This window comes from Numida meleagris, chromosome 12, assembly GCF_002078875.1.
Source record: "Numida meleagris isolate 19003 breed g44 Domestic line chromosome 12, NumMel1.0, whole genome shotgun sequence".
NCBI classification, from domain to species: Eukaryota; Metazoa; Chordata; class Aves; order Galliformes; family Numididae; genus Numida; species Numida meleagris.
Window position 1 is genome coordinate 12,346,240 of NC_034420.1, and position 8,950 is coordinate 12,355,189.

Consider the following 8,950-nt stretch of genomic DNA (forward strand, 5'->3'; position numbering starts at 1 on the left):
TGTTTAGTTTCTGTATTGCAGTAGGACTTGCTTTGATAACCTATCTCGTCTCCAAAGCAGGCTGCTTCACTGGTGCCAACAATTATATTTATTAGTAAAAGGTATAGGGTTTTGATATTGCAGGGCAGCTTCCAGGCATATTGATGCAATTTAACTCAGCAGTCGTTAGCTTTCATTAAACATTGAGCTCAGAGGCAAAACCTCTGAATAAAATCAACAGTGATCAGTCTGGCAGTAAGGTCCCAATTCGCTTGGACTCCTTAGAAAAACAAAGCCTTATCCCAGAAAAACATTATTTCCAGATGTCGCTGAAGACGGATCACACCACAAGCAGGGCAAGGTAGGATAAGCTTGCTATTGTTTGCTCGGGTAGATGGGTTTTTCACACTTGAATTCCCAGCAAAAACAGCTTGCCAGCTGGGATCCCAGCGCCACAGACAGCCAGGAGAGGGTCCAGGGCAGAGCAGGGAGCACGGGCTGCTGCAGCTGCAAGGCTCAGCCCTGACACTGGCCAGCACCAGCTTACCTTTATACGCATGGGCTCACCCCATGGGTTGCACAGTGCTGCAGCCCTCCTGTCCCGGAACTTTCTGGAAAGTTTCTGTTTAGTTTTGTTGGTTTTGTTTTTTTTTACTTCCTTCACTTCTGAAGATCTTTAAGTCAAACTCAAGGACCATGGAGGACTGTGCTTGGTGCTGGTAGGAAAAGGTTATAAGTGCATATATATATGTATTATTTTTTAAAAAAGGGATGTATGACAGGAGAAAAAAAGTATTTTAAATGGCAGCGTATTTTTCACGGATTTTCTACAATCTTATTTTTGTACTTTAGTACCATTCCTTAAAAAAACACAGCTCTTATCCCTGTGCCAAATAACGACAACTTCATCTCTCTCAATGACCCAGCACCTGGAAGCATCTGAGCCCTGCTGGAGGTACCTTGCCCCTCCTATGTTGTCTGAGGGAAATGAGGATGGTGGCTTCTGATGTTCCTGCTTCTCAGTGCATTCCCATCATCTCTACAGAGTCAGCACGCTATTTAAGTAGAAAATTAGTCACTTGGACGCTCTTTAGAGTGCAGAGATGAGCACCAAAGCAGAAGGTACTATTTGTTAATTTAACTTGTCAGCCTCTCTCCTTCACCTGAACAAGTATTTCTTAATGGCAGTTTCCCGTCTCTTTTGCTCCAGTGAACCCAGGCTGTGAGCCTCTTACCTCATTCAGAAGCATGGCTTGCTTCTGCATTCATCCCCCTTCTTCCCTCCCCTGAACTTTCATTTCTGTGGGGATATGCTCCCCCGCTCTGCAGCCTTTGAAGGACCTGGCATGGGTCGGTATCTTGGGAAATGCAGAAAGAAACAGAAGAATAGCATTCCTCTGAGCAGACAGGGCAGCAGCTACCAGGAAGGCTCCCGTGCAGCAAAGCGCACATGAAAAGCACGAGGTCAGTGGCATCCCTTCTGACTGTGCCCTGCGTGAAAGCAAAGGGGTGTAAGAGCAGAGAGAAGGCAGAGCTGTGGCTGTTCGCCTTGCGCAGCTCCATGTTTCTCAGCGAGGCAGCTATTCATTGGAAATTGGGTTCTTGTCTGCCCACTATCCTGCCACCAGTGTACGGCAGAAGAAGAAACAGCCTGCTGTGAATTAGCATGTGAGGATGTTTTGCACAGAGCATCAGCTGGCAGCTATGCCAGGCACTGCCTTGAGCTGACAGGGAGAGGTGCTCACACCGAGTCATTCCCCCAGAAGCTCTAGGATGGGCAGCCCTAGGGGACCAGAGATGCCAGCACAGAGGGGGCACTGAAGTACACAGCCTGGACTGGTGATACTGGAGTTTGCTCAGCAGAGGGATGCACAGGGTGAGAAATCCTGCCCGGGATCTCTCTTGTTTGTACGCCTCATCAGCATCTTCCACCATTTAAGGCAGAAAGTGACAACGTGTATGAGCCATCATCAAAGCTGTCAAGAGGAATTAGATGGTACTAAACAAATGGTGACCACTGAGTAGCAAACCATGGTCACAGCCCTCATGCACTTCAGTGTCAGGCTTCCAAGCAGAAATGATAACAGTATCTTGGTATCGTGGTATTGTATCTCCTGGATCAATTGCAGACAGGGCCCTGAAGCTCATCCTGGGACACAGCCAGCTCCTGGCAGCAATGGGGATGGAGAAGCCGGGGCTTAACCCAGCATGCACTGGGAAGAGCCTCAGCACAACAGGATGCTGCCGTTCTGAGGGAGGACAGGGACGGCCACACCGCAGCACAGGGATCCCATCAGCACCCAGAGTGATGCTGCTGGGACCTGAAGGCTGTGCTTAGCATTGGCACCACTGCTACCAGCAGCAAGAAACATAAAGCACAAGGAAGAGGGACCTCAGCCACTTGCTACTACAACAAATACTCAGCAAGTGGAGAGAATACAAAATCCCACCACCAGTTTCCAGCCTGAGGGTCAAAGGCACTGGCACTGCCGCTATAAAACCAGTTATATTTTACTGGGCCTGAGACGATACCACCAAGAAAGAAGTTTCTGGCTTGAAAGTAGATTTTATTTATAGATTTGCCACTCAAAATGTAGCTCATGTCAAACAAGGGCACCTGCAGAAAGAACTTGGCTACACCCAGTTGAGGCACAAGGCACCGTCATTGACTGCGCACCCTGACTCTGTGCTGCAAGCGTGCCTTTATTGCTGCAGGTGACTCAAGCTTGGCCCAGACAGGGACAGGTAGAGTGAGCCTGGAGCTGCCAGGGCTGAAGGGCACAGAGCTCAGCACCTCGTGCTGCTGGATCACAACTAGTTAGCACTAGAGCAGGATGGAATCACCTTCCCTGGGGGAGGTCTGGCTTATTTAGGTACCCAGATACAAGGGCACTGCCAGCTCCCCACTGGTTTCACCATGTCCTCGCTGCAAAGCACTCATGAAGCAAGCTTTATGCTGCAGACCAGCTGAGCGAGCTGGCTGGGGTTGAGCGCATCAAAGCATTTGGGCCTTAAATTATAGCTGCGGGGACAGAGCAGGTAGGAGCCTGATTCACCCTTGCAGTGAAGACGCCCTCACAGTAATAGCAGAGACCTAACAGCAGCCTTGCTTCAGTCAGCAGTGCCGTGCCACAGTCCTGCTGAGGGCAACAGGCCCTGACTTCCAGTACTGGCAGTATCAGGGCATGGGCTTCAAGGGTCATTGCTTGATACATAATCCATAACGTTTATTGAAGTAAAACTATGCAATGTTAAACAGATTGGGTCAAGGAGGTAACTTAGCCACATCTCCTGCATATGCACTTAGACATTTTTAAGACTATCCTCATCACAGTTAACTTGTGAAGTGGGAAAGAACCAACATGAGCCCCTACAGAGCAGAAGCAGCTCTGGGGTTTGTGACACGCCATAGTTGAACAAAGGTGTCATGACCACAAGTGTCCACCCATGAAAGGCTGCAGTGAGAACTGAGCAGGAGCCCCAAGCCCAGCTCAGTGCGAAAGAGAGGAGCAAGGATGAGCAGAGCAGGGCTCACGCAATGGACAGGAGCTTCTAGTACTTATTCCTCACTAAGTACAGCCATGCTTGCAGTCCCAGGCCACGTGCTCCCTCTGAGGGTTGTGGCTTTAAAAGCTGATCATTTCTCAAGGGGTTGGAGTGAGAATCTACAAGGCTTGACGTGTCCCATGGGCAAGAGGCAAATCACGGGCAGGGTCAGCTCTGAAACCTTGACAAACCAGCAATTAATGAAAGGAAGCTGAGGAGAAGGGGCAACAGCAGTAAGTGCAACAATGTGCTGGAAACACATCTCCCTGAACAACTGCATCTTAAGGTGAGGGACACTGGCACATCCTTCACAAGCAGGAGTGAAATGAATGCTCCTGCCAAGTCCTGGCTCAGATGTATGCACAAACTTATAATCGATTTTTTTTTTTTAAATAAAAAGGGGAGAAAAAACCCAGAACACACTGATGAATTGAACTACCACTACATCCTCATTTGTTACTTTCTCCAAGTAACCATGGCCAGCACCACAGGCAACAGCCACTGTAGTGGAGCTCAGCTCTCCAAGCAATACTCTGCTATGGGCTGGCTGCACAGCACCTGAGCAGAGGGGAGCACAGTTTCTTTTCCCTTGTGCTCACCTAGGCTAGGAAACAACAGGGGCTCTGAGATCCCTCTCTCCCTTTGCCTACATTGAGCTTGTACCGCTTCCTTTCTCTCCTGCTACTCCCAAACCTGAGTACATTTCTGTCCAGAACACCCGTGTTCTTCTAATGCCAAGGTTAGAGCAGAGATAAGCAGGGAAATGAAGCTCAGAACAGCACAGACCAAGCTGACAAATCCCTCTGTGAGCCAGCTCAAAGCGGAGGACTGCAAAACAGCACCTGCCCCCCAGGGCAATGCCCCCTCTGCAGTCATCCAGCACTGAGCTGCATTACTAAGCGGGGCAGGCGAAAGACACGTGCATTTCAAATCCTTGATTGATATAGCCCTCCTCAGATCAGCAGGTTAACGTAGGGATCTGTCAGCCTTGGAAGTCTTTGGAAGTGTCCAATTTTGGTTTTTATTTTGAAATAAAAATAAGCATGAAAGCGCAAACAATGTTCTGTGAGAATCCGAACGGGTACGAAATCCACCTTCACCCCGATGGGGAAGAGCGATCCGCTGTGCTTGGACTCTGCCCGTGAGCCCGTCCTGCTGCTCAGCGCAGGCCCAGAGGCGCCGTGCAGTCAGCGCCGCGCTCGGTGACCGCGGCAATAAGGCAGCAGCCACCAGAGCCACAGCAGGGGACACGCACTGAGGCAAAAGGCCAAGTGACAGAACTCAGCACGCACACGTGGAGTAAGCGATCCTGAAATGCACTGCTCGGAGCATCTCATCCCTACGGGGAAGTGGGATTCGGATGCCAGAGATCAAAGCTTGTGTTGCCTGAGCCTGGATTCGGTGTATTGACAGCAACGATCACAGCTAGAGCTCACCTCTTCTAACACGGGCTTACTGAGCTGCAGGAAAGAGATGACTTTCCCAACAGAACTTGGAAGGCCACTGTGCCAAAAGCCATTCACACGTGCGTTCGAGTGACAGTAAAGCTTCAGTGAACTAAGATTCACAGAGCGATGTAGAGACGAAGCAGCACGCTGAGGACTTTGCCAAAAATGGCCTGACATGCAAAGGTCACAGCGCATTCCATCGCAGTTTACCACCCCTGCAGCATCGGTGAGCGCCATTCTGGAAGCAGCCCTTGAACCCTGGAGGATGCACAAACGCGGCCCGAGCAGCTGCTTGCAGCCACCCACCTGAGATAACAACAGCCATAAGCAGGCACAGCGCCGTCATCAGCAGTGACATTGTATGGACTGTGTGGTCTCCCCATATCTACCACAATGTACAGCATATCATGCTTATTATATTAAAACTGAGATGAAGAGCAATGGAAAAAAAAAACTTACGCATAAGCGATGTAAAAAAGGAGGGGAGGAGCCAGGAGTTTCTCCTTTCCAACCTACAAACGCACACCCATTTGCATTGTTTTGTAAATGAATTTATCTTTAGCAGAAAAAAAAATAAAAATCCTTACGATCTTTCTGTTCGAGACAACCATTGCACATTTGGTTTTACTTTGGAGGGGGGGAAATACAAACACGCAGCAGGAACACTTTCTAATTGAAAACATACAGAATAAACAGAAGTGGGAACAGTTCAGCACAGAGCGTGTTTTCATTGTGTCCTTTATAAACAGCATCTCAGATTCCCAGATGTTTCCACCTCACCGGTGAGAGAACCTCCTGTCTCTGAAGGAAGCCTCCCCCAAGCTGAAGGACAAAGAAAGCCAATGAAGCAGTCGCATTTTGTCCCGTGTTCTGTCTCTCTCCCATCTGTAAGCCATTTGCATGAAGAAAACCTTTGTTTCAAAAGCTTGCTTGACTTACTAAAGCTCATTTGTTCCCAAACACAACAGAGCCTTGATACTGTTTATACCAGGGACAGCGGAGGGCTCTGACAGAGGAGCTGGGCTGGATTTAGCAGCTGCAGCACAAGATGTTAGTGGCAGCCCCATCCCAGGGCCAGAAGTCACTGTCCCACACCCACAGGACAAAACCGGTCACCTCCGTTCCCCGCTGCAGCTCAGCATGGAAACGTGGGGTTTGTCAACACAGAGCAAGAGCAGAGCTGCACAACACACCTTCCTGTGAAGGGGCAAGGCAGGCAGCTGTGGGTTACACCCTCCCCCCAACATCCCCACCCATCACAGCCCACTGATCAGCGCCCTTTTGTAAAGGCTAAATCCAGGTTTGCACTCCACGTGCACACTGCTGAAGCTCAGGATTGAGGTATTCTTGCCCATCACGCAGGAAGGGCTGGCAGCAGGGCAGGGCTCTTCATTCTTCAGTCACACCGCAGCCTCAGAAGCAGCAGCATTAGAACCACTCTGCATTCATTCACTCAAGCACAGGGAAAAACAGGAGCCGCTGCAGCTACCAGAACCAAACCCAACCCCTCTAAATAAGCTTCTATAAAACAGGGAGAGAAATGGTTCACTTGTCCCAGTCTGCTTCCTTACAAGGGGAATGTTGAAATACCATCAGCTGCTCACAGGGGGTCACAGAGAAGCATTCAGTCAGCATTAATCCCTCTAGTTCAGGTGATAAGGAAAGCAGACAGAGCTGATGTGTTCCCCCAAGCGCCGCTGCAGGATCACTGACAGCTTCCCAAAGAACATCCCATGGAGGAGTCAACATTCACGTTACTTCCCCCTCAAGAAGGCAGGGAAAATATAGAAAAATACTTAAGACAACAGAATTTCTCAAAGAGAATAAGACTTTAACACGAAGCACTTACACGGCTTCTCCCTGCCCACCTTAAAAATAAACCTTCCTTTCCTCTATGAACGTAGTACATCCACACCCAGGACTGGCAGGCAGCACGCTCCATTTAAGGACATTCTGCTACACTGCTCAGAGCACAAAGCCACTGCTTCCTTACGAGCAGTGTTTGAAAACCACAGTGCAATAAACCTGGGACTTACAGCTCACACAGCCCATCCAGAAACAGTGGCAGACACCTCTTCTGGCTGGTAAAATGCTTTGGATAGAAAGCATTGCAGCAACTTGAGGGTGTAACAACTTCACTTCTCATGTATTCAGTTACTGAACCATACATTCACACTGATTCCAATATCAGAAAATAAAGATTTTCAAGATTTTTTCCTGAAATCCTCTCCATAGACTGTCAGTGCCAGAGATCCCAGGCTACAGCCCATGCTGCTGGTACAGCTGTGCCAGTACATCATCTGCCTGTGCTAACAGAACATTAATGAAAGCAAGGCAGAAGCCCACTTGTGCTGCTAAACCCTTCATTCTGAATCATCTCTCCCACCCCACACAGCAATTCCTACAGGACCAAAGGAAAACTGGGTAAAGAGGTGCACACATCATGAAGACGAAACATATCATGTCTTGTATAAAATACGCTGCTCTGCTCTTTCCAGCAGCAGCCACAGTTGCTCAGATCGAAAGTTCTGATGGTACCTTCACAGTATCCTGGATTTTGAAGTGAGTCTCATGACAGTGGTCCCTCCTATAGAGCCCAGCTAGGCCTTAAAAATCCCACACAAGCTGCAGCAGGTCCTGGCAAGAAGCTTCACTCACAAGGCCAGGAGTCACATCAAGAAAGCAAAGGGGTGATTTCCCCGTGCCTTTCTGCAAGCTACCACACAGCATTCTTTATAGATCACCTTAAAATCCTTTAGGAAATGAACCTACCACAGTGCAGACACCCTAAAGGGTATTTTGGGACATAAGCTGACATTGAATCGAGAAGACAGACAAGATTAAGTATTTTCCCTTCAACAGTCACAAGCCTCATCACACCTGAAACCATCGGTGCAGCAGCAGGTCCAGCTGGCATGGCAAGTGGGAGTTTGAGGTGGAACACAGGGCAACATCCTGCCCTTCAACTCTGAGAGCACGGCAGTAGTTCATGGTCTGTTATCTCCAAGGAATGGAGCTTGGAAGTACTTAGATTGTGGGTTTGTATCTCCCAACAGAAGCTGGGAATACCTCACCACTCACACAGCCTTTAACCCATCTCCCACACAACACACAAATACATCGTCAGGATCTTGAGAGTAGTTTTGCCGCGTTGCCAACCAAGGGAGGAACGGCACTGCATGGAAATGAAATAATCACTGAGATAATCTGCGCATGCTTCAGCAGGAAGTAATTAGGGAAATTGGCAGTGTGTCATCTGCTCTTGGCCCCAGGCAGCACATAAAGGAAGAACTAAAAACAGTTCGTTCAGAGATGTCAGATGCAGAACCACACACTGCTGAGACCAACTCAGAACCTCGACGCTCGCACCGAGAACCATCCTTCTCACCAAGGAAAGCAGGCTCCCAAGAGCACATAGCACAGCCAGGCAGGAGCACAGGAGCTTCCGCTCTCAGCAGATTCCTCAGAAGAGGCAGCTGTCACCAGGGCCCTGCAGCACCACTATGTGATCCCTGCCTGAATCTGACTGCAGAACACTCACAATCCCAAACAGGAATTTCAGTTTGGCTTTATACAACAACCCCATGCACATGAGCCTGGGCTTAAAGACACTCCAGGCATTTTCTCCTGCACAAGAAGAGAGGGTGAAACTGGTGAAGGGCTTTGCACAAGTAACTAATGCAAGTGCAGCACAGGAAGAATAGCTTTCTGTTCTGCTTTGAGTGGTAGCAAGCATAGCTGAACATAAAACACATTTCTACACAACTCATCCTATGCTATTAAGATCAGTCAGAAGAGCGCAGGGCAGATCTCAGCAGGCATACCCAGAAGCAGTGCCGTGCCCTCAGGAGATCAGAGTTAAGGTAAGGGCTGGGAGGTGGGCCTTGCACTGTGCACGTTATTGTGGCAGGTGAGGGAGCAGCCCAGCACAGGCCTGACCAACTTTCACTACCACTTGGTATTCCGTAGCACACCGG